The sequence below is a fragment of the Panthera tigris genome, chromosome B2 (genome assembly GCF_018350195.1).
Source record: "Panthera tigris isolate Pti1 chromosome B2, P.tigris_Pti1_mat1.1, whole genome shotgun sequence".
Classification (NCBI taxonomy): Eukaryota; Metazoa; Chordata; class Mammalia; order Carnivora; family Felidae; genus Panthera; species Panthera tigris.
The window spans coordinates 38,030,873-38,056,922 of record NC_056664.1 but is presented as its reverse complement, the minus strand read 5'-3'; the positions used below and the strand labels follow the sequence as shown (position 1 = coordinate 38,056,922).

The following is a 26,050-nucleotide window of genomic DNA, read 5'->3' as shown; positions in this document are numbered from 1 at the left end:
ACTCCAATGTGGGGAAAAGACGATATACATATACATATTCATATCCATATCTACATTCATATACATATATAAACCAAAATTGACTGTACCACAGAAGCAATCTGGAAGGTAGCACAGTGCACATTGGTAGGGAAGTAACTTCCACGCTATCTCTCCCCTCCTCTGCTACTCTCCTGGAGTAGCAGCTCCATTATTTAGAAGTTGTCCTGAGATCTGCAAAGTGAGATAAGGAGCAAAGATTAGGGGTGAGGCTGGAGAATAAAGACAGCTGAACTAGTCAGCATCACAGACAGGGTGAGTTGCTGTGAGCACCAAGAGGGAAGAGAGAAGGAAGGTCAAACAGCAGGACTTCTGGCCAAGCAATCAACCTCTTTCAGAACAAGGGCTGTCTAATCTTCAATTTCAGATTGTTTGTGTTGTGATGTGAATGCCGTTGGTCTAGTTAACATCTGCTTCAGGTCTACTATGTGCCAGGCAGTGTTGGGAGTACGTGACATGCAGTCTCACCAGATGCCCACAGCTGCCCAATGGGGGACACTGCTGTTACCCCACATTAGGGGTAAGAAGTCTGAGGCACAGGGAATTTAAGCCACTCACTCAGAGATGCACGACGAAATAGCAGTAGAGACGGAACTCAGAAGCAAGTGGTCTGGCTCCAGACTCCGTGTTCTTCACTTCTGGGGTGCTCTGCTTGTGACCCACAGTAGCTAATAATCGGAACTAATTAGATGGGAATAGGGACTCAGAACTGGAGGTGACAGGAAATGTATGAGCCACAACCTCTCACTTTGGAATCTCTAGACCAGCAGTTCTCAGACTTGAGTGTGGCCAGGATCATCTGGCAATCTTGATAAAACACCAACAGCTGTGCTACACCTCCCAGAGTTTGATTTAGCGGGTCTGGGGCCAGGCCCAAGGATTTGCATTCCTAACAAGTTCCAGGTGATGCTGATTCTGCTGGCCCAAGGACCCCTCCTTGAGAACCTCTGTTCCCTTGGAAGGATATGGGGCTTCCTCCACTTGCGGAGGCTGGATTTGGCTAATTGAGGCTGCATCTCAAAGACAAAGCGGCGCCTGGTCACAATGTAGCTGTGAATTGGAGAAGGCTAATACTGAAGAGAATGGCGGGAAGGGAAGAGTGAGTGTCAACTAGATTTCAACCTGTAAGACTTCCTGGAGGAAGAGCCAAGAAGACAGAAGAAGGAACAGTAGGATTATTGATTTGATAAGCACTCCAGATAGCAGGGCTCAAGCATTTGAAGTCCCTCCCTAGGGCAAACTCGATCAATTTCAATTACCTGTGTTCCCCATAACTGCTGGGAGGGTGCCCCCTTTGTTGTTTGGTGAGTCCATCCATTAAGTCTGAGCAGCAAATTGTAACCAGCAGACACCCTCTTTCATGGAATGGGAAGCCGTGCAGAACAGGGGTTAGAAGAAAGATGAACAAGTTCAAATTCTAGCTGTAACGCTGTGTGGTATGGACACTCCTTAAGGTTCTTAACCATTCTAAGCCTTAGTTTCCAAATCTGTAAAACAGAGCAACTAATCACCTAAAATTCAGAGTCGCAAACACCGATTGTACGTAACATGCTTGTTACAGTGTTTGCTCTACACCAAACCTCAATTAGAGCTCTATCAGTGGCCAGGGAATCCAGCCACAGTCAAAGGTAGACGTGCTCTGGGCTGCTCATTGCTCCTGCAGGAGCTGGGAGGTTGAACTTCGGAGCCCCCTCACCGTCCGTTGTTTAAAAGATCTCCCATCCCAGTGAGCACCATCTGGTGTTTCAGGGCCCTTCCCCATCTTCTGAGCTTGCTATCAAACTGTGTCTAAAGCCTCGCTCAACATTTCTTTCATTTACAAAGTTGGTAACACTAAGGAAAGGGGACGAAATAAAAATACCAAACTGCCTAACGTCCACACACACAATATGGACTCAACTTTGCCTTGAAGCTGTACGCAGAGAGGAAAGACTGACATGTGAATTACCAAAATGCTAACTCAACTAGAAGGCAAGTTCCCCAAGTGTGGTTTGTGACAAGGTGGGAAACTGGGGGACAAGGGTGGAGGGGCAGACATTTCCAGGAGGTCTTCAGCCTTCTAGTGATGGATTTAGAGGCTAATTTTATTTTTGTTTTCCTGCTTTACGTATTTTCTACATTTTCTGTAATGAACCTGCATTGCTTTTATAATCAAGGAGGGAAAGGTGCTTTGTTTTTTACCTTCATATCCTTCCAAAATTTTTCTTAATTATAACTCACTCCACTGCTATTCTGTCCCTTCTGCTCACATGCTGCCTCTTGGCTCTCATCTTCTATTTCTACCTGTCAATTTGCACTTGAGAGGGTTCTTGCTCAATATTCTTGAGCAGATTTCCTACGCAGTGGCCCAAGAACCTCTGGTCAATGGAGCTTTCCCAAAGTGGAAGGAGATGTTTCCTCCTGTGGAAGAGTAGTGGACTTACTGCCTGCCATTCCCTGTCCTGGGATCCACTCCCAGCCCCAACAAGCTCACTAGAAGGTTCTTCATGAAGCAAGTGGTTTATCCCGTGAGGAACAACACAGGAAGAAACCTGCAGGTGAGGAGAACTGGATATACACGTGCACGCACACACACTTGTGTGCACACACACATTCACATACTCACACACCCCCATCTGCCTCTGCGTTCCTTCTGTATCTGGAGGAAAATGTCATCCGGTTAGTGCCCTCAGATGAACCAGGAAGGCAAGTCCCTCAGTTGTGGCTTGTGGGGGGGCGGAGGTAGGGAGCTGGGAGGGGGGTGTCACAGCCAACCAGCTTCCATCTGGCTCTGAAACCCAAACTTACTTCCCCAGACTGGACTAGGATCCCATTTCTCAATGTGAGGAGTCTTGCTCTCTCTTGGTGACACACACTATCCCCAAGAATGCTGGACTTCTCAATGAGGAATTCTTGTATATTTGGGATTCTTGGAATCCGGACAAAGACTAATGAATTGCTGGCTCTACCCTAGGTTTGGAAACCCTCTAGAACTCACAGGCATGGGGGGAAGCAGTGAGGCAGGGAAAGAGGGTATGGGTGTGTTCGCAGCTGAGAGGAGGACGCGGGACTGAGATATAGGACCACAGTATCCACGCTGCAGCCACTCCCGAAGCTACCCACTGACACCCAAATCAGAAGTCACCTTCTATTCTGTGACTAGAAGGCTGACACAGACAAGCTGGCCGTGCAGGACACAGAACAGTATTTCTATAACACAATGAGCTATACCACAATGGAAGTCAGGTAGTTGGTTGTTCAGTTCATCACAGAGGGGGGGTGATTGCGATCTATCGGGACGCAGTACAGACAGCCTGGGTCTTAGGTTCAGGCACACCTTATTTGGAATACCCTCTGTGCTTATGACTAGCTATGTGACTTCAGGCAAGGCACCTAAACTCTCAGAACCTTGGTTTTTCTCTTCCGTAAAATGTGGTAACAGCCACTTTGCAGGTCTACCGTGAGACAGGGTTGTGCTGAAGTGTGCGAGTGCTGAGCCCAGTGCCTGGCCCATACAGTGGGCCGTCAGTAAATGGTAGGTATCATTTTATGAGTTTAAAGAGTAGACGTTCATAAAGCTCTTTGTGTAGTGGGCTGGCTTCCCTGGGGATGGCCAGGCAGTGAGAAGGCATAGCTCCCTGGAATAATGGCAGCTAAACTTAAGTTCCTTCCTTCACACGCCCCTCAGGAGTCTTCATGTGTTGTGGCAGGTTTGGGCCATGCCACCCTACTCCACACCCTACCTGTGTGAATGTGTGTGTTCTAGATCACCAGAATGAAATGGTAGAGGGTCCACAGGAGGCCTGGGACCCTTGTCTCCTCAACTTGAAGCGGTCAGGAAGCACGCCGGCCCCTCAGTAAAGACTGGGCAAACCACCCCAACCTTGCTGTCTAGAGAACTCCATGAGTTCTTAAGGCGTCCTGAAGAACACAGTGGCCCGGGTTCCTGCCCCCCTACCCTCACCTCCCCACACACCCCCTGCCAAGAGCTCCAGTAACCTGGGCAAACAGACCAGGCCCCCAGGGTGTTCTCGGTCTAACTGAGAAGGCAAAACACAGACATAAAAGACTTAAGAATACAGAAAAACAAGGGGGAAAGAAAATAATTTTCTTTCAAAGGAACTCATATATGCAGAGGGATCATGAGGTGATCTAAGGAATCCACATTCCACAGGGTTAATCTGGGGAGACTTTCTAGAGACAGCGGTGATGGGTAGGGCTGCCATTTAGTGTCCCCACGAGTTCTCCCCAAAAGAACCCCCCTCGGACCCTGTGGCCTGACTGACTGGAGAACAGGCATTTTTGCCTGAAATAGTAAATTTACATAACCTCACCATCAGAGCGATGCTCAGTGCGGCTCTAGTTACAACAACAAGGGTTTAAGAACTGGAGAGTCTGCAATGGCAAAGGCAGAGGGGGAAAACAAAACAAAATCCACATGAGGTTTTAATTTTCTTTAGCCACGTGAGAATGGCCCGTAGATCCAGCTATAAATACCCGGCTGCCATTGCCACAAGATGGAAAATCACACACACACACACACACACACACACACACACGTCCCTTCCAACAGTTCATGGGCTCAAGAACACAAATCAATGTTTCTAAGACGATCTGTCTTGGGAAGATGTAGTATTAGACTTCCCCTTGCTAAGTGTCTTGCACTGAGGCCTCCCCAAATATATCCGACAGGGCTTGGAAGAAAGTTATCCAACAGCCAACACCAGAGTAGAACACGGAGCTGTCCCCACAACCCCAAGACCAAGTCAAAGCCACAAACAGGACTGAGGGAAAGGGTGTTAGGTGGAATTGCTTAGAAGGAAGTAAAGAGCACCCTGCTTGACCCAGGACACCTTGCGTAGGGTTTCCTAAAAGCAGGGCCTGAGACAGACTTGTAATGTATGTCATATATTGAAGCTGTGGTCTTAGGAAAAACCAGGAATGGAAGGAGGAAAAGAGAAGAGGGCAGAGGAATGACCTGGCACGAATGTGGTTTTTGGAGAGATCTAGCTTCATCTCTGTCCTATGGGGAGCTCTGCAGGGGAACCCCACTGCCACATTGCCCCCCACCTGGGGGCAAGGGCATGGGGCTTTTGTACCTTTCTCCCTGGTAGTCACTGGCCACAGAATTCGGGGGAAGGGCAGGGCAAGCAGGGTGTAACTCCTCTTGTAGGAACCACTGCACAAAGGGGTTCGGTAAGTCAAGGGCAACCCACATAGGTGCAAGCCATTAGCTGAGCTCCCACAGCAGCTGGGAGACCTGTGAAGGACACCAACAGCATCTTCTATATAGGGTCTGTGAGCCCAAGGGCCTTGCTGCTTAGAAGTCATATTTTCTATTGATTGCAAAGGTTGATTTGGTTGGCTGGTTTTATTTTCTTTTGCTTGGGATGCTTTTAAGAATCATCCTGCGGAAGAGAGAGCAAAGGTGTGACCAATGCAGCACACAACGTGAACTTCCCACCTAATACCTCTTCTCACCTTCTCCCATACTAGTAGGTCCCTGCTTTTTTTTTAGGCAGCAGCATTCCCAATTAAAAATTGTTCAGCTCCCCCCAGACTCCACTGCAGCTTGAGGTCACTACTTCACAGAGTTTTGGCCAGTTTCTGGAGGGAGCTTTCAGAAAAGCTTGTTAAAGACAGCTTGGCATTCGCTCGCATGCACTTTTTGTACCTTGTCTTTCTCTTTCTTCCTGCCTGGAATGCAGATGTGAAGCTAGAAGCAAGGCAGCCATCTCGTAACCATGAGGCAACGAGCACAAAGACAAAAGTCTCATTCGAAAGAAGTCTGATGTAGAGAGATAGAGGGAGCCTGGGTCTGTGATGACACTGTGGTGCCACTCTGCCAACTCTGGACTATGCTGGACTCGTATAAGAAAAATAAGAACCCTACTTGATGGAGCCACTTAAGTCAGCTTTCTATCCCATGTAGTCAAACACAAATTCTAACTGATACACGCTTCAAAACACCGGTTCTATGGGGTATCCCAGGGAAAAAGCCTTCTCCAGATAAATAAATTGAGAGACTACTAGTTTAAACAATGGGAAACCTGTCTTCTGGCTGCACTGCTTCTCTGAATGCATGGCCCTGTGTGGGCGAGGGCAGGGACAACACAGGAACACTGCTTGCATTTCTTGAATCACAGAACTTCTCTCCCTAGGGCCACTGTGTGAGAATCTGGTGTTTTGTCAAATGCAGTTTGGGAAATGCTAGACTACCTGACTTCTTCTGATTTCCTTCCTTCTGAACATTTCATGATTCCCCACCTGGAGGGGACCAAGTAGATGGTCAGCCCCGCAGTGGCCTTGGCGTTCACCCTCCATGGGACATAAGTGCTCATCAAAGAATTGAGGCCTGTGGAGTTGGTTGGAAAAGGGCAATGAAACAGATAAACTAAAAGACTCAAGGAGAGGACAAGTCTTTTAGAATTTTGAGTACTCATTCCTCTTTCCAAGCAGGGATTAGCACTTGCCTCCAGGAATAATAATAATAATAATAATAATAATAATAATAATAATAATAAATGATGTTGAGACAGCCAGCATTTATTGAGCATTTATTACACACCAGGCACCGTATTTCACATGGATGCTCCCATGCAACTGTCACAATTGCCTAGTGAGAAAAACACCTTTAGTTTGCCTACTTTGCAGATGAAAAACCTAAAGCCTCTCAAGAGATATCAAATGTTTATCTGGAGTCACTCAGCTACTACCTGACAGAACAGAGACTCTCGACCCCCAAAGCCCACCAACTTCAGTGACTCCAGTTCCTCCACCTTCCTTTGCCAAGTACACATTTTGTTTATATACTTCGAACTTCTGCATGATACTTCTGCAGGTGTCCCTGTGAATTGGGTGCGTACATCCTGATTGACAGACCGGACTGGGAATTCTCAAGGGCAGGCCCTGTACCCCCATGGGCTCGGATATGTTCTTTTCTCCTTTCTCTGTACTTTGCCACAGAATTTTGAGACCATGTCTCCACCATGCTGGGCCACCCAGTCAAAGCTGCCTCTCTGACATTTATCACGGACTTCATGGGAAGTAAGATGTACTCAAGTGAGTCTGAGGGTGAGGGTAATGAATGGCGCAGGTAGAGGCGGAACCAAGAGGCAAACTCTGGGATGGTTAGCTCCAGCTAAGTGCATCCCCAGTTCCACATGCATATCCGTCAGGGTGCTTAAGACCAGTATCGTGTGTCGTATGGATTGGGTCCACACCAGGTCTCAAGTCCCCAGCCTGCCACCTGAGACCACCAAGCTCAATCACATCTTCCATTCTCTGGACTGGAAAGTATTCAGAACATGATAAATAGCCAATCCTCAAGCCTCATTCAAAACATCATCCTTTTTACAGCACAGAATAAAATACCTGATCCATAACCACAAATATCAGTTCCTTTCCTTCCAGACCCCTTTCCTGGCTTACCCACATAAGCCTCCTGGAGTCGACCAGTCCAAAAACAGCCCAAACTGCCCCAAAGCTTGGATCACAGGGGACTCCCCATCATTCCTGGTCTGTCTAGTTACACAAGAATACCCACGACACATCCAAGGCTCTGTCTCTTCTCGGTTTTCCCCTTGACCTCCACTCCCTGTCCTTCTCTGCCATGCTCCTGCCCAGGGGGCCCACCTCTCCAGAATGCATCACCCAGATTCCTGGGCTTCAGTGCTCAGTGGGATTTGGCCCACGGACAGAAACTGCAGGGGACTGGAGGGTGGAAGGAGAGAGACCTTGGGTGCTTATTCCAGTATTCCCTTTCTGCTGTCAGTGGTGGTGCTCCTCTAGGGCCACAACTGTCAAGGGGACCTAACCCTTGAGCTTCAGCTGGCACAGGGCTCTGATAACACATTTCTCCCCTGGCCCCGTCAGGCACAGGACTGTTAACATCTTCCTGCTGTTGCTCATCCCTGGGTGTCTCATCATCTCCTCTAGGACCTTCTCTCTCTAAAGATAGTCCTCTCATTACATTCATATCAATTAAACCAATTTGGGAGTGCCAACTGTTTCCTGCCCAGAGCCCGACTGATACAGACTCCCATGTACATTCTCAGAGCCACCATCTACCCAGGACTTGCTCCCAAGAGTCCCAATTTTGTGTGATTTTCTTCCTTTTAATTAAGGTGAATTATACGATGTATAAATAAACAAGAGGCAGGGAAGAAAGCCATCCCCAGCCTTAGGTCCATAGCAAGCACCATAGCAGCCAGATGAGGAGCTCACTGTTGCAGAACTGAGCACCGAGGTTCATGAACCTGGTCAAGGACAGAGGGCTGCACAATACAGGACAGGGCACTCAAGGCCAACACAGTCTGTGTCACTTGGATTGGGCTCGGACCAGATTCCAAGGGAGAGGGGGCTGGAACAAAGAGCAAGGCACATAAAAGAGCTGAATCAACTGGGTTTCAAAAAGCACCCAGAGAAGAGGCCAGTGTGGCTTCATTGTCCAGTAAAAGAAAGGGAAGCAATTCCTGGCGGTGGGCACTTTCCCACTTTGGGGAAGGATGTTTGCAAGAGGAACAGAGCAGTGGCTGTATTTAACCAAAATCAGAGGGATGGCAAATTTCACCGAAACCAGGCAGCTATGATGGGAGAGACAGATCCTTTCACCCTGGGGCAATGAGAAATACTAGAGACTGTTGGTCCCATGTCCTTATCACAAGGATGTCAGGATGACAGTTGTGGCCACTTGCCAGCACATGTAAGAAATCCCAGGAACTCTCGAGGAAGGGGTGGGATGAGAGAAGGCTCTAGCGATTTTCTATATGGAAAATCAGCCAGAGAGTTGATGTTTGGTTTCTATTAGCATGACCCCATTTTGCATTTTACTAATATATCAAAATATGATCCCAACAAAGCCACATATCAGAAAAAAAAAAAATAGGTCATGATCTGTAACTCAAAACCAGGGATTACCACAGGACCCGGGGTAGATGTCCGGAGAACAGCCCCTTTGAAGATGATCACATCTACGTAAAATTTCCCAGAAGAACCTGGAGCAAACAGGAAGCACCCTCCTATTCTCTTTTCAGCGTGTCTATTTGCCATCAGGCAGAGGAGACAGGGTAGGAGTCTGTGCCCATTTTAAAAAATTAACCCTTTTAATTAAAAAATATTTTAGCTATCTAAAGATATAGATAGTAATAAACATTCGTGTAGCCATTACTCAGTGTAAGAGAGAAAATATTCCACATATAAATGGAGCCCCTTCTTACCCCTCCCTGGTCTTCCTGTCTGACTTCCCTGGAGGGAGCCACTTTTCTGAATTTACTGGTTATTCCAAACATGTGGGGTTTTTTTAATGTTTATTTATTTATTTTGAGAGTAAGAGAGAGCATGAGTGGGGCAGGGGGAGAGAGAGAGAGAGAGAGAGAATGAGAATATCCCAAGCAGGCTCTACGCTGTCAGCACAGAGCCCAACACGGGTCTCAATCCCAGAAACCATGAGATCATGATCAAAGTGGAAATCAAGAGTGGGACACTTAACCTACTGAGCCACCCAGGCACCCCACCAAACATGTTTTTATACTTAGTTATACATGTAAATATTTGTAAGTAAAAGATTATTTTGTATGATATTAAATTCAATATGAATGACATCCTTCCATAATTTGCTTTTGCATTCAACATTACTTCCACTTAATATTATATTTCACTAGCACATCCGTTCATCTTCTCACTGCAATGCATAGTATTCTATTATATGTACATATCAAACTCTTTAACTGGTCTTCTGGTTGACAGAAGTTTGGGTTGCTTTCTAACTCTTTTTTTTTTTTAATTTTTTTTTCAACGTTTTTTATTTATTTTTGGGACAGAGAGAGACAGAGCATGAACGGGGGAGGGGCAGAGAGAGAGGGAGACACAGAATCGGAAACAGGCTCCAGGCTCCGAGCCATCAGCCCAGAGCCTGACGCGGGGCTCGAACTCACGACCGCGAGATCGTGACCTGACTGAAGTCGGACGCTTAACCGACCGCGCCACCCAGGCGCCCCGCTTTCTAACTCTTAAAAACCATGCTGTGCTCTTTTCCTCCCTGGCTGCCTAAAGCTCGACCGCCATCATGAATGACACAGTAACTATCCAGACCAGGAAGTTCATGACCAACTGACTACTTCAGCGGAAACAGATGGTCATCGATGTTCTTCACCCCGGAAAGGCAACAGTACCTAAGACAGAAATCCGGGAAAAACTAGCCAAAATGTACAAGACCACACCAGATGTCATCTTTGTATCTGGATTCAGAACCCATTTTGGAGGTGGCAAGACAACTGGCTTTGGCATGATTTATGATTCCTTGGATTATGCAAAGAAAAATGAACCCAAACATAGACTTGCAAGACATGGCCTGTATGAGAAGAAAAAGACGTCAAGAAAACAGTGAAAGGAATGCAAGAACCGAATGAAGAAAGTCAGGGGAACTGCGAAAGCTAATGTTGGTGCTGGCAAAAAGAAGTGAGCTGGAGATTGGACAACAGAAGGAGTAAAGATGCTGCAGGAACTATCTGGTGATTGTGCAAATTTTTCATGAGAGGATTAATAAACTAAGAACTTAAAAACAAACAAACAAACATGCTGTCGAGAATATTCCCGAACACAGCTCCTTTTCATAGGTATTAGACTTCCTCTAGATTTACCTAAGAATGAAACTTCTGGGTCATAGGGCAAGTGCATCTTTAATTTTACTAGATAGTACCTAATTGCTCTCCAAAGTATACACAACAACGTAACCCCCACCATTAGTGAATGGGTGTTATCTCTGGTTCTAGATCCAACACGAAGAGTATAATTCAGAGAAGGGGGGGATCTGGTAAGTGTGAAATGATGTCTCCCTGTGATTTCAATATATGGTAGGCCTTTGATTCCTAGCAAGGTTGAACATCTTTTCCTATGCTCATTATTCTATAGCATCACTGTACTGTTAGAATTACACTTGCATGCTTTGAAACACCAAAGAAAATTTTCTTTTAATTTATAAAAGTTGAACAAGTTGAAGTTCATCACTTCCTCATTGGAAATCTCAGGAGCGGCAGGAGGAGCTGTGGATGTAGGCAGAGGGAAGACTGCCTTTTGCATACTGGCTTTGAGGCCGGGATTTTTCAAATGAGCCCTAACTTCAGAGATAAAGCACATGAAGCAGAACTCCAGTAATCCCTGGGCAAGTTGGAGAATACATCTTTTTCGACCTTGTCAACGTTGTCCAGGAAAAGTTTAGCATGCTTTCACAGTGCCCTTCGCCCGTAAGAGGCACACTAGGTGGACACCACAAATGAACTGAAGGAACCAGAGGAACCATCGGTCCCTCTTTCTGCTGCAGGAAGTACCATGTACTTACCATCTCAACCGATCAAATCACTCCTCTAATAACAGAGGCCTGGAAGGAGATTTCTAATAACAGAGGCCTGGAAGGAGATTTCACAACTTCCTGACATTCCCAAACACTCTTAAATGGAATCTGAGTTAATCCACTTTGAACACCTCCCTCTCATAGCATTGATGTCATGGAATAGTACTCTTCGCTTCTGGATCTTTCCTTGACAACACTGTTAGTACTTTGAGGACTCCTCTTAATACCTCCTGTCCCTGGCACAAGGACAGATGAAGTAGTTTGGAAATGCAGGAGGGCAGGGACTGTATCTTATTCAACTTCAAAGTTTCAGAAGGCATTTGATCATGTTTCTTAAGGGAAAGCGTTTCTTCCACACTAAATCTTTTCCAAGCCCAAAGACCAGAGTAAACATGGAAATAAGCCCTCTTGCTCAGAGCACAGAACTCTAGAAAATACCTTGGGATGCTTCTTCTCCATGAAGCCTTCCCTGACGTCCCCCACCTCAAAACAATCCCACCTCCTCTGTGACTGCATTGGTACCACACTGTGCCTAGTATTCCCATGGAAAGCAAATTATCTGGCAAACAGCAATAATAAAGAGGGACAGAGTACACACCGTGTTCCAGGAACTATTCTAAGTACCTTACGAGTATTAATTTTGTCCTTCTTTGGGGTAAATACTATGACTGTCCCCGTTTTACTCAGTTTTGAGGAAGCTGAGTCTCAGGGAGGATATAGTTCTGGAAGTGGTGGAATTTAAATTTGGACGCTAGCAATTTGACCCCAGAATCTACACTAGGAGCCACTAGGCTACACCAAAGCCACTCCTGGCTAGACATACATAAGCGCGTCAGTGCTTCTCGCTGTTGTTCTTGGTGAAAATGCAGCTGTGCACTTCATGAGAAATTAATTACCCTTTGCGTCCTTATCTCTGACACCCACATCAAATCCCCAAGGCCTTGAAGAATTTGCTGATCCCATCCTTGTTTATTAACGAAAGCTCCAGGTCACATGGGCTTGCCGTACACACACCGTCTGCCTCACTTGAAAAGACGGAGGACCCGGCGGCGGCGGCGGGTGGGGGGGAGCAAACCTTGCTCACAGCACCCCCTCAGCACGTGGTGACTTACACCAGCGCTTCTCAGATGATTGTTGAGCCACCGCCACCACTGATAACTATGAGTCACCAGGCGCTTTGTACTTGTCGTATCCCCTATGCCACAGACCCCCTTCACTCCTATGCCACAGGTATTACTGGCATTTTCATTTCACACATGATGAAAACCCCAGGCTCAGAAAGGCCAAATTGCTAAATCCCTTCTCTAAGGAAGTTCTGCTAACTAGTGGATGCTATCAGAATAGATTAGACATTCAAACCTAGACTCCCCACAACGCAACATCTTTTCCTACTGATTAAGTTGGTATCTTTTATTTTTCTTCTTTGCCTGTATGCACATCCGTACACACAACTAACTTCTCTTCCTGGACTAGTGGACTAGGGGTCAGATCAAAAAAAAAGAGGGGGAAGAGGGCACCTGGATGGCTCCGTCGGTTAAGCATCAGACTCTGGATTTCGGCTCAGGTCATGATCTCACAGTCGTGAGATCCCGCCCCACGTCAGGCTCCATGCTGAGCCTTGGGATTCTCTCTCTCCCTCTCTCTCTCTCTCTCTCTCTCTCTGCCCCTCCCCACTCTCAAAATAAACAAAGATTTTTTTAAAAGATGTTCCATGAACTGTGAATGAATGAAAGAATGAATGAGCACATGGAGTAATGATATATACCCTCAACAAGTATTCCCTGGGTGCTAACTCTGTGCCCATCACCCAGCTAGGTGCCACAAATACCACAGTGACTAAAGCACAGCCTTAGCCTTCTGGGAGCTTCTAGTCTGTAAGCACAGGCATCTCAGCGGTAACTAGATCTGTCAAAAAATTCACCTTGTCAGAGCCTAGTCTGAGCAAGGAATGGTATGCAGAAGGGAAGAAAGCCAGGCGCTGTTTTAGCATCAACAGAGGAGACTAGAAGCACATCGCATGGGGGCAATCTCCAGACACACAATGTTCTGAAAGAGTTAAAGAGAACCTGTAGGTCCCACTGATCAGGAGAGCAATGCCCACTCAGGTTCCCAGAGGGTGAACCTATGTCCCAGTTGACCTGGGACATTTACCCAGACAGCGCCAATGGATGCCTGCCTCCCCAGCATCCCCTCCAGTGACCCTTTCACTCTTGAACAGGCCCTGGTTTAGACAGTAAATTACATGGTCGTCCTTGCCTTCCAGGAAATTTATGACCTTTTCCAACAGCCCCTGGGCAGGAAAACAATTTGGCTTCTCAAGGTCATTGAGTTGGCTTCTTTCTGCTCCTTTTTTACAGAGTGTCTCCTCACAGCCACCACCCTGCAACTGGCGCAGGCTCAAGGGTGACAGGCCCCGCATCGGTGCCCATGTCTCTGTCCAGTGTTCGCACTGAAGCCCAAACTATTCACCGTCAGATCCCAAAACGTAGGAACCTTAGGTCCAAGGACAGGTGTCTTATATCCTGGCTCTGAAAATTTCTTCCTGTGTGATCTTAGACAAGCCACTCCACCCCTCCAAGCCTCAGTTCCTCATCTATAAGAGAGGGTAACAGCACTCATCTCATCTCATGGGACTATTGCAGGAAGTAGAATGAGTGAAAAAACCCAGCACAGTGCCTCGTATACAGGACGCACCTACCTGCAGCAGGCTTTCTGGAACACGTGAGCTCTCGGACATAAAGGGCACGGATAAAATGAACACCTCAGGAACCCCAGTAAATGACTGGGCCTCAAGCCCCGGCCTTACCAAGTTGGAACTGCTTCTTCCTCTTTACAGAACATGGAAAACATGGCACAACCACTTCGTAAAACTGACGGTACCTCCTGAAGCTGAGCACACGCATTCCCTGGGATCCAGCATCTCCACTCCCCAGACGTACCAACGGGAATGCACCCATGGGTTGACCCAAGGACAAGTGCACAAATGCTCACAGTGACACTGTCCGCTAACTGCCTCAAACTTGGCAACCAGCCATATGCCCATCAACAGAAGGGTGGATGCATCAAGTGTGTGACGGTCACATAACGGAATGCTACACGACAGTGACAATGAGTGGTCTACACAACAACACTGCGCTGAGCAAAAAGAGCCAGACCCCAATGAGTACACACCGTATGATTGCATTTATAGGACGTTCAAGAACAGGCAAAACAAGGGGCGCCTGGGAGGCTCAGTCAGTTGAGCATCTGACTTCAGCTCAGGTCATGATCTCACGGTTTGTGGGTTCAAGCCCCACGTCGGGCTCTGTGCTGACAGCTTAGAGACTGCAGCCTGCTTCGGATTCTGTGTCTCCCTCTCTCTCTGCCCCTCCCCTGCTCATACTCTCTGTCTTTCTCAAAAATAAACATTAAAAAAAGGAAGAACAGGCAAAACTAATCAACTACATTGGAAGTCAGGATTATGGAAGGGGAGTAGCCAGAAGGAGGCATGGGGGCTTCTCAGCCCAGAGACAGTTGGGAGGCAGGGGCTTTAGAATATTCTGTTTCTTGGGGCACCTGGGTGGCTCAGTTGGTTAAGCCGCTGACTTCGGCTCAGGTCATGATCTTGCACTCCATGAGTTCGAGCCCCACATCGGGCTCTGTGCTGACAGCTCAGAGCCTGGAGCCTGCTTCGGATTCTGTGTCTCCCTCTCTCTCTGCCCCTCTGCCTCTCATGCTCTCTCTCTGTCTCTCTCAAAAATAAATAAACATTAAAAAAATTTAAAAAAAAAGAATATTCTGTTTCTTGATCTGGATACTTGCTACACAGGTATGCTTAGTGGGTGAAAATCCATTGGGCTACATACTTATAAACTGCATTTTTCAGTCATGTTGAACTTCAACAAAAAGTTATAAAAACTTTAAAATGCAAAATGTATTTCTTTTTGTGGTACAGAGTAGATCAGACTAAGTAGCACACTGAGCAAAGCCAGTCAGATATTTTACTTAATAAATGCGTATTGTTCCCCCCAACCCTACCGCTCTGTGCCGGGCACCGTGCAGGGTGCTGGGTGAACAGGGCTAATGAGACTTGGTGGCTGTCCTCCATCATCATCATTGCTAACATTTCTTAGTGTTCCCTATGTGTCAGCCCTGGTGTCATGGCTTCTTTTTTTCTTTCTTTTTTTTTTTTTCTTTACCAAATCATGCATGAACTTTATCTTTATCACAACCTATTTTACAGATGAGGAAACTGAGGCCCAGAGAGGTAAAGTAACTCATGCACGGCGTCACAGCTAGCAAGAACTGGAACCTGAATCTGAACCCAGGGGCTGTGCCCATAAATCCAGTCTATCAGCTCTGGTAGCCCCAGCTTTCACTTAGACAGGCACAGACATCAATAACATGACCCATTCAGGGCAGCAGTGATGGGGAATCATCATCTGTGTGTCTAGAAAAGGCAGTTCCTAACTCTGGGCAGCTCCTAGCCCAGTGCTACATGACAGGTGACAGACTGATAAATATGTTGACAGAGATTAAAAAGAAAAGAAGGGTTAAAATGGCCTACTACTACTGCCCCAAGTCCACAGAAACTCTGAGTTTGCTTCAAGCTAACTTCAAAGCCGCCTTTGGCGATGTGGGAATACTGACCCATCTTCCTGCTGACATGGAGTTTACTCCCTTCCCTTGCCACCTGGTCCTGGGACCTTGAGCCTGGGGAACGCAGTGTCTGGGAGGAAGTGAGGGAGGGTTGACACTGCCCTCCAGGAATGTGGTCAGACATTGAGCCGTGAGTCTAGGTCCCGGAGTCTGGCACACGGTGCATCCATCACACAGGCAAGCTTTGCTTTGGCACGCGGGCAGGCCATCAGTATCTGTGACCCGAAAGGCTGAATATTCAACATAGCACCAAAAGCTGCCCCCATGCTTAGGACAAAGCAGAAAGAAACAAACACTCCCTAAGGGCAAATCAGATCTGGCAGAGACCCATGCCGGCATGACGTGAATACCTATGTGATATGGGGGCAGGAAGGCAGCCCCCCAGTGGACCAGCAGGGTTCTTGAGACTGCGCCCCTCTGTATTACAGAAACACTGGCAAGATGCAAAGGAATTGCCAAAGGTCAACTTGTCCAGTGCCCCCCATCTCCAGACAGGATGGCAACAAAGCCATCCGGTTGAGCTTCTACACAGATACACCTACACCCATCAGCCTGGCATGGGGAGGTAGGGGCAAATGAAAATTTGGCAGTAAAAATTAAAACATTTGCTCAGTCTATCCAGTTAGGACACCACCTTATTTGTAAGGAAACCTGGTTGGGTCTCACCTAGAAAACACACAGAATAGAGCACAAGAAAAGAATGCACTGTGTCATATTCTAGCAATAATGGACTAGAAAATAATGGACTGCTCCAATGTGGAATTTAAGATACAAAACAGATGATCATAAGGGAAGGGAAGCAAAAATAATATAAAAACAGAGAGGGAGGCAAACCATAAGAGACCCTTAAATACAGAGAACAAAGTGAGGGTTACTGGAGGAGTGTTGGGTGGGGGGTGGGCTAAATGGGTGAAGGGCATTAAGGAGGATGCTTGTTGGGTTGAGCACTGGGTGTTATATGTAGGGGATGAATCACTAAATTCTATTCCTTAAATCATTATTACGCTAGATGTTAACTAACTTGGATTTATGTTAAAAAATGCAAAATACAAAAATACAAAAAAGAAAGAGAAAAGAAAAAAGAAAAAAGAATGGGTTGCTCCAAAACAAGTTCATATGAAGTAGTCAATATTTCTGGAGCAGGCAGGGGGTTCTCTGGAAGGGCTCTTGAGGTCATCATCTCACCACGCAGCCTCAGTCAACCCCATGTGGAGCCCTGAAGCTGGAATGCCCTTTAGAATCTTCCCACATTGGTCTAGAGGGGCCAGGCCTTCATCACACCCGTCAATCATTGGATGCAGGTGACCCAAGAGAGGAGTGTGGGCAGGAGTGATGATAGGCAGGGCAACTCTCTTCAGTGGGCTGACCACTGCCAGCGCCACCTGCCACTGGGGTCAGGCCAGAGCGAAGGTCAGGGTGGCACAGTATATGCCCACTACTCGGAGATTTGGCCCCAGGTGATCTGAGTGTAGAGTCTTCACGCCTGACCATTAAATTACACTGCCTGATTTGTTCCACTGGGATGATTCTCCCATCTAATGGATCAGTCTTTGACATTTTCTACTGCCTTCCTGCATGGGCAGTGATGGAGAAGAACCAAGCAGGGAAGGCTAAACTGATGGGGGGGGGGGCGCCCACAGGGCCTGATGCCCAATAGCTTTCCCAGGGGACAAACGAGGCCCACACAAAACGTGCACTCATATCCCAGATGGTCACCAGGGCTAGGTACATCAATCAGTCAGCCTGAGTGCCAGAATGCAGCTTTTCTGGGTGATGGATGCTTGATATGTCAGACGCAAGGACCCAAACTGGTGATCATCAGGATGAAACCATGTTTAATAACTGACTGATGTTAAAATAAATATCCCCACAAGAATGGCATGATCTCAAATATATAGAGCCATGGGTGTCTCGGCCTAAAGAAATCAGACAAAATAAAAAGAAGTTTGATGCATTGCAGGGATAACCTTGATAGATGCTCAAGGGGAAGAAAAGTATGCTGCAGAGTAATGTCCAGTTAGACTCAGTTTCATGAAAAACATTCAAACAACAGCCGCTATGCCTGAATACACACCTGCAGGTATTTGTATGAACAAGGGAAAAGACAAATATAATCCTAGGCTATTGACATTAATTGCGAGGGTGTAGAGAGGGGGTATTCACTTTCCACTTGTCTCTTTGTATTTCTAGATGATGCCCATTCACTTAAGTAAAAATTATTCATAATTTGGAAAAATCAAAGAATATGCTTTTTAAAAGTATCAGCATCGTGTCATGTGCATAGTGGGGTCCCATATAAAAGTATTATTTCATTTTCTCTCCCCCCTCACCTCCATCAGGGCAGCTCCTAGTTGTCCACTAGGGGTTGATCAAAAGGCCAAGATTTTTCTGCGCCCTCCCCTTAATCATTAGAAGAGAACTTTATCTTAATATTCTTCCACACACAATATGCATCTGCCATCAAAATAAATCTGCCACTAAAATCTATAAAAATTATGCAACATGTTCTGTAGTCAAATGGCAAGGCTGACCATAGCAAGCCAACTCCCAATTATCTTGGCACATATACATGGAAAGCCCAGAGAAGCCAAAACCCAACTTTTCACCACATCTGCCGACAAGAAGCCAAAGGCTTGGTTTTAAGTTTCTCTCATCTTTCCCTGTCCCTGGCTACTCCTCAGGAGAGGTGTTCCAGAGGGCAAGAACCAACAGAGAGTACAGAGATGGTCCACATAGTCTATAAACTGGGTGATTCTATATGGTTGACTATGGGGATTTGTTCTTGCAATCCCATTAGTACCTGGGCAAAGGCCTACTCTTTCCTCAAGAGTTAATTCAAATATCACTGAGTTGAACCAAGGGTCTAATTGACATTGTTGGGCTACCAGGTGTGGATTCAACAAGGCAATTTGACTTTTATGAGCTCCAAACATGTAGAAGGCATGAAGGAGACTCAGTTCTTCCTTGCCTGCTAATGCAATATGTTAAATGTTATGACAGAGCTGTGCGCCATGTTTGTGGGAGTGAGGAAGAAGGAGTGATTGGGGCAGGCGGAGAAAGCCTTGCAAAGGACATTACAGGGGGAAGCAGACACCTGAGAAAGCCTGGCAGGACAAGTGGACCAGGAAGACAAGGACTGAGGAAGGTCCTTTCAGATAGACAGAACTATGAGCAAGGATAGATGTAGGATATGCTTGTGACCAGGTTAAGTGCAATAAAACCTAAATTATCCCCTGGAGGAATGATGGGACTTGCTGGTCGACACAGCAGCCAGACATTCAGGAGCATCGCACTAACACACCCGGGGGGGCCTGGCCTGACCTGTGCCATCTTAAAAGGACACCTGTTACCTCCGAAACCAGTTTTTCTTCATCACCCCAGCTCATTATCTTTGCCTACCACATCCCTTACTCTGCCTGTAATACTGGCTTTGGATTTTGACTTTAATCTAGTTCGTTTCCTTTCACTTGGTTAATTGCCAGAAACTACAACCATTACAGCGAGAGCTAACATTTGTTGAGTGCTTCCACGAGGCCAGGGGCTGACGATCCTCTCAACCATCCTGCGAGGGCCGTATTATTTATTATCATCCCCCTTTTTCAGGTGAGAAAACAGACTCAGAGAGGTAAATAATATGCAAGGTCTTACAACAGGTAAGGGGGGGTGCGCCAGGATGCAAGCACGGGTTTGTCTGATTCTAGAACCCACGTTCTGGACCACCATGCCGTCACGTCCCTCCCTAAGATATACTCTCTGTTCATGTCTGAGATTCAGAGCAGGAGCCATCAAACTTTTTCTGTTAAAGGGCCAGACAGTAAATATTTTTGAGCCATACAGTCTCTTTCACAACACTCAACTCTTGCCCTTTTAGCATGACAGCAGCCAGAGAAAATACATAAACAAATGTCATGGCTGCATTCCAATAAAACTTTACTTATAAAACAAGGCCAGCAGGCTGGATTTGGCTGTTGAAACTCCTGGCTCCTAATCTACAGTAGTTTGTTCATTCTTTCATTCAATTAGCCAACAATTACTGAGTGTCTACCTTGTACCCGGCACGACCCCAGGTTAGGGGGATACAGGGAGCACCACACAAGTGCCTGCCCTCATGAAGCGTAATCTAAGCAAAGAGTTGGCTGTGTGTGTGTGTGGAGGGGGGGGGTTCACCCATGCCTGCTACCCTGAATATTAACCTTGGGACCCTTCACTCTTCCCTTAGACCTTAGGCTCTCTCACTCACACTTCGGATCACTTGGGGAGCTTACAAAACTGTCAATGCCTGGGCCCCACTCCCCAGAGATTCTAATTTAATTGGCCAGGGGTGGGCTCAGGTTTTGACATGTTTACAAGCTTCCCAGGTGATTCTAAGGTGCAGCCAGGGATGCAACAGAACCGCTTGGGCAGCTATTGCCTTCCCGTTTCTTCCACTCACTTATGGTGTGAAAGAGGGGAAGTCCTCTAAGCTCTCAGATTCTGAGCTGTAAAACAGGGTGCAGGCCAATCTCATAGGATTATTCTAAGGATGAAATGAGGCCACATGCCTTTCAAACTGTAGGCCGTTACATAAATGTAAGGTACTATTGTTACCGTGTCATTATTATTCCGTTTTAATGGTAGGTACTGCCTCAACGACTTCTCTCCCCAGTTTTGACTTTGATTCTTTGAACCAAGACAGCGTTTGGGATTTCTAAAACAAGCTGTATGGAGGGTTCGCTAATAGCCTGGGTTCATGGGTCAGTGAGCTGGTGGCCTTTCCTTTCTTCCAGGAGAGGATCACATGGGGCTATTTGTTTGACATGGGGAACACTGATCTGTGCCGCCTCACTTTTGTATTAAAGGTCTCCATCTCCAGGCTGAGATAGCTGACCTTTGAGCACTGATGTTAAGCCCTGAATAAGTAGCTTATTTGCTTTGACTCATGGACAAATGTCCAAAGCCATGCACTTTCTTAAGCTTAGAACCAGAGAGGGAGAAGGCACTAACATTTTGCTAAGCTCCGAGCACTTCGCTAGATCTTTCCCATATATATTTCATTTTCAGTACAACCCTGGGAAGTAAAAAAGAGTCATTGTTTTCATTTGACAGATGAAAAAGGATCAGAAATAATGCATCACTTGGGACCTGGGGATTCCAGAACTCAAACCTGGGTCTACTTGATTCAGAAGCTCCTTCCACCGCCTGGCGAGGCATCCTACAAATAACTCAGCTCCCCTCTGGCCAGGACTCAGAGATAGAAAACTGCCTAAAGTTTATTTTTTCTAGTTTTTTTTTTTTTTCCCTTTGCTCTGCTTTTTTTTTTTTCTGTGGACAGGAGACCCAGAAAGAACCCCACGACACCTGTTAACACCCATAGTCTGATAAACCTTGCACATTACTAGCATAACGACACATACAAATCCAAAGAAAAAGCAGTCCCCCTCTGCACAGCATCTTGACAGTGCAGTTTTATAACCTCATAATGAAACAAAAAACAAACAAACCAAAAAATGTGAGAAGGGAGCTGGAGAAACAGATACTGCCAGGAGCGAGGAATTCACTGATCCCCCGATCTGGGCCATCTCAAGAGAAGTTGGCCACTGGCTGAGCCTCTGAAAAGTCATCCCAGGCCACAGTTAAAGAGAGAGCTTGAACAAAACAGAAACAAATGTGATCTTCAACATCTTAAATGTCAACTTGAAGGATAACTTAGAAGCTCTGCGATGGGCCATGAGAACCTGCAGCTGCCCTCTCCAGTACTGTCCAATGGACTAGCCAACTCCCCAAGACAGTGTATCAACCGGGGGCAGCTGCCCCACCCCATATGCCCCAGAGATGCTTACGGATAGCTGAACGTCCATACTTTACAACCCATTGGAGTTGGCTGCTTAATCAACCTCCGACCTCAGGCTGGTTCTACAAGACTCACCTGGTTCTTGAGCTTCCTGCCCCGCCCCCACCACACACATACGACCTTCTCCCTCCTGAGAGATCTCCACCACAGAAGTGGTTTCCAGACCAGATACTCAGGATGCCTGCTACCTTCTCCCACTTGCTCATGCCTGCTCACTCTACTGGTCACCTTCTCTAGAGGGCAGAAATATGGGTAACCTGGGCCCTAGGACTGCCACCCACTGGCCCTCAATAATGGAAAATAGGTGGCCAGAGCCAGGGAAAGGTCCTTTCCCCAAAACCTAGACTCCCGATGGCTGAAAAATGAAGAGATAAAATTATGCTATCCCCTTTATCAAGGATCTACAACATCATTAGCTCTGTTCTTAGTTCTTTTCCATAAATATCATTTTTGTAATAACCTTGTGGGGTAATTATCCTCCTTTTACAGATGAGGAAGCTAAAACGCAGAAGGAAAAAGTAACCTATATGCCAGGTTCCTAATTCTCTCCCAGGGCAATTTTCTCTGAGGTCTGCACTCTTTCCATCTTGCCGGGGTATACCTCAAGTCCAGCGCCAAAGGACACAGGATCCCCAAACACAGAGGCTCTGGCTGTGGAGACCTCCTCTGCTATCAAAGCCCAAGTCGTTCTTCCTGCCAGGTGTGTTTGCCCTTCGGACCTTCAGGGGAGCCTGAGAATGCATCCTCTCTAAATATTCTCATCTCAGAGACGACCCAAGAGCAGGCCAGAAGCTGGAGCTGACAGAAGAAGCAGGGAGATCAGTGGCCTGGGAATTTGACCTAGGTCTGAAGTTGCTGAAATGTCTCCCACAGCAATCCCAGAAAGGTTAGAATCCCACCAACGCTCCAGAGAAACCCCACGCGATGAAAGAGTTGAAAGCCCTCGACTGGCCTGAAGGAGTCTTCTGATGGGACAAGAGTATTTCTGAGAGTGTGTCTCCTCTGGGTCCCCCCTGCCCCTGGGTCTTCAGCCTTCTATTTGCAAATATTGGGAATGAGTGGCGATGTTTAAAATTGGTACTTCCACTGGCTCCACTAAAATCAAAGAAGCCTGTGCCTCATTAATGATTTTGCTGCCTCCCAGCCACCTGCAGGTAGGCATGCCCTTGCCTTTACCCCTGGATCCCAGGCTCTTCAGGAAGGGGCAGAGTCTAACCTGTTTAGTTTCAAAAACTCCGGGGGCGGGGGTTGGGAAAGCAGACCCGGGAGAGAACATGTTCCCACAGAAAGCAGTAGGCTTTCCACCTCCCCCACACTCACCAAAAGAAAACACATTCACAGGCCTCCCTACTGGTCCTGCCCTCTCCGCCTCCCGCTTCCTGAACTCCTGACTTTTTTCAGAGTTCTAACGCCCAGGACAAGTTTCTCTCCTCTTCTTGTCCTGATGGGGGCACGAGTATTCACTCAGCATCCCAGGATGTGGAGGAACAGTTCTGAAAACTCAGGAGTGAGCGTGCAACTAGCAGGCAGCAAGACCATAATAGCCTAGTTGTTTTTTGTAAAGGAAGAACCACGGGGAGTCGGATGCAGCTCCCAGCACAGAGGAGAAATGGGCTGTGTGTGCTGTCACGGCAGAGGCCAGGACCATCCCCGCACAGTGACAAACGAATAAACATGAGCCTGCACGTGCATGCCTCGGTACCCAGCTACCCGTTTACGTGCACTTTTGTTTACACAGCCCTTGGGATGGTTTCCTTCTTCTTCATCACAGTGAAGGCGAAGACATAACTCCTGAAGCGAAAACGAGTCTATTTCCGACACTGCTGTCTGCTTCCCTAAGGGTCAATTTGTGTAATTTCTAAAATCCACCCCAAATCTCGAACTTCCTGTGGGTCCGTTTTTACATCTAGATTTCCTCCCTGTCCTGTACATTCTCTCATTTTTTTCCTAGGACACAGGGAGGGTCCAGCAACCTTCCTCCCACCCAAACGCTGTAGGCTGGCTCTGTTGCAAAATATAAAACTAGAGACCAGGCTAGGGCAGAGCTGAAAAGTCTCTCGTTGTGGTCACTGGTTCTTGGACCCAACACTGACATCCAGCAATGTGCACTGGGCCATTCAGGGCTGGTGGACCCACACGGCCTGCACCCCAGCCTCCTATCTGAGAGCACAATCTCCCTCTACTTCCTAGGGAAAATCCATCCCCTCCAGTAGCCCACTTTTCAGAGAAATCCAAGAAACTGACACCAAACCCGGAAGAGGGAGAAGCATTAAACTAAACTTTCCAAAGATGGGAAGTTGCTTTCTTTGCCCTGTAGACTTCAAGGAAAGCCCTCCAGGGAGTGTTCCCTGGAGAGGCGTAATCTGCCTTCCTACCTTCCCAGGAACTTTGCAAATCCACCACAGAGCTGTGGAAAAGTAGCCAAGGCAGAGAGAGAAGAGTTAAATCAAGCCCAGACCTCAGCAATCTGTGTTCAATTTTGATAAAAATCTCTCTCCCTCTCCCCCACCACCCCCCTTCCTCCACCCCACGGTTCAGACATGTCTCTTTATGTTAGGAGCTTGCATCTTGTTTGGGGCACCGCGGCGCTCGCTCCCCGAGAACCAGGCGCGTCCCTCACCTTGGGCACATGTGACAGACGCATCCATCCCTCTCCCGGGGCAGGACCCGACCCAGAACCGCAGTGTCCTGGACCCACCGCCGCCTCCTCCTCATCCTCCTTACAATTAATTACCTGCTTCCAGACCGGATCCTGCCTTCCTCGGTTAAGTCAAAGTCTCATTGCCTGAGGTCAGGGCCACAGCAGGAGGCTGGGTGGCCGCCACAGGTGCCGAGGTCCCTGGAGTCAGGACCCCCTTTCTGGGATGCTCCTTCTCTCGCCCAAGGTTCCCCACTGCGGCTGAGAGCAAGAACCTCCCGCTCCCCCTGCCCTGCCTGCTGGCCAGAGGCCAAGTTTGCAAGTGGGAGCTGGGGCTTGGGAAGAGTTAAATCACCCGAATAAAGGCACAAGGCTGAGCCCCGGGAAGAGCCACCACCACAAAGTTGTCAGTTTGGGGGGTACCGGCTAACGTTCGTTGGTCCACTTGTGACAACAAGGAATCCGATTTCAAAGCCACACACAAAAAAAGCATTTCTTTAAAAAAAAAAAAAAAAGTTTTCCAAAGACACTTCCTGCGTCCAGATGTGCCAAGACCGACAGACACAGACACACACGCAAATCACGCCCCGTACACACACAGACACGCACACAGGCCCCGGGAGCCCCCTCGAGGGCCGCTGGCTCCCGCAAACACTTTGCAGAAACACAACAGGCAGCCCGCGGAGGGGCCGCCTTTGCAGTCCCCTCTCGGCGGTGCAGAGAAAGCAAGGGGGGGGGAGAAGCGTGGAGGTGCCGGCAGAAAGCGCCCCTTCGCCCCGCCCGGCCCGGCGCGAAGCGGAGCAGAGGCAGGGCCGCGCACTTACTCCGAGGACCCCATGGCGCGGCCGCCGCTCCCCGCAGCCCCGAAGCCGCCGCCGCCGCCGCCGCCGGCCGCCGCTCGCCCCGGCTCCTCTGGGCGCCCCCGGGCTCCGAGAGCGGGCGGCGCGGCTCCCCGCCCGGCCGGCCCGCGCCCCCGCCCGCCCAGCTCTGACGTCAGGCGTCTTGGAGCGGGATATTTATGGCAAGGATACTCTGAACGTTCCCTAGGTAGAGTTCTGATTGCAGTTCCTTGGGATTTGTAATTTTCACACTTTCAGACAGAGAGGAGGGGAGGGAGGCAGGGCGAGCGCGGCCGGCAGGGCGAGGCAGACAATGAGGGTAGCTGTTTCCAACTTTGGCAAGAAGCCTTCCCAGGGCTCCCTCTGTTTGGGAAACAAGTAAGGGTCAAGGAGGCCAGAGTGGCGACCTGGGCAGCGGGGAGGGGGGGGGGTTCTGCCCGCTCCTCCCCTGGGGAAGGGGCTGGAAGACCTGGTCTGAGCCGGCCGTGGGGTCAGGTGCTGGGGGATGCCTCTGTTCCCCAAAGTGTGCTCCCGTGGGAGAAGGAGTCCCAGGAAGGTGCTAGGGCCGGGATAGAGATAAATCAGGCAGACCAGAACAGCTAATTAGAAGCCCTGGTCCACACCCTAACAACTTTTCCATTTCTTCTTTGGGAGTGTGTACGTATAAAAAAAAAAAAAAAAAAAAAGTTTATTTTTATTAAATTACGTTCCACACTCCCTGCCTCTGTATAGCTTTT

General features: G+C 47.8%; 1 protein-coding gene and 1 pseudogene across 3 annotated transcripts in view; one reads left to right on the top strand and one right to left on the bottom strand.

The window, feature by feature from the left end:
* Window positions 1-25,341, bottom strand: part of DAAM2 (dishevelled associated activator of morphogenesis 2) — a 118,733-nt gene extending 93,392 nt beyond the window's left edge. Inside the window, exon 1 of one of the 3 annotated variants that reach the window (XM_042986279.1) lies at window positions 25,299-25,341. The gene's annotated coding sequence lies outside the window, so the exon portion shown is untranslated. Of the gene's footprint in view, window positions 1-89; window positions 206-24,570; window positions 24,820-25,298 lie in introns of those variants that run through there. The other 2 variants (XM_042986280.1, XM_042986278.1) reach the window with 2 other exon arrangements.
* LOC102955624 lies at window positions 10,070-10,495 on the top strand (annotated as a pseudogene).
* Window positions 25,342-26,050: the final 709 nt, after the last annotated feature.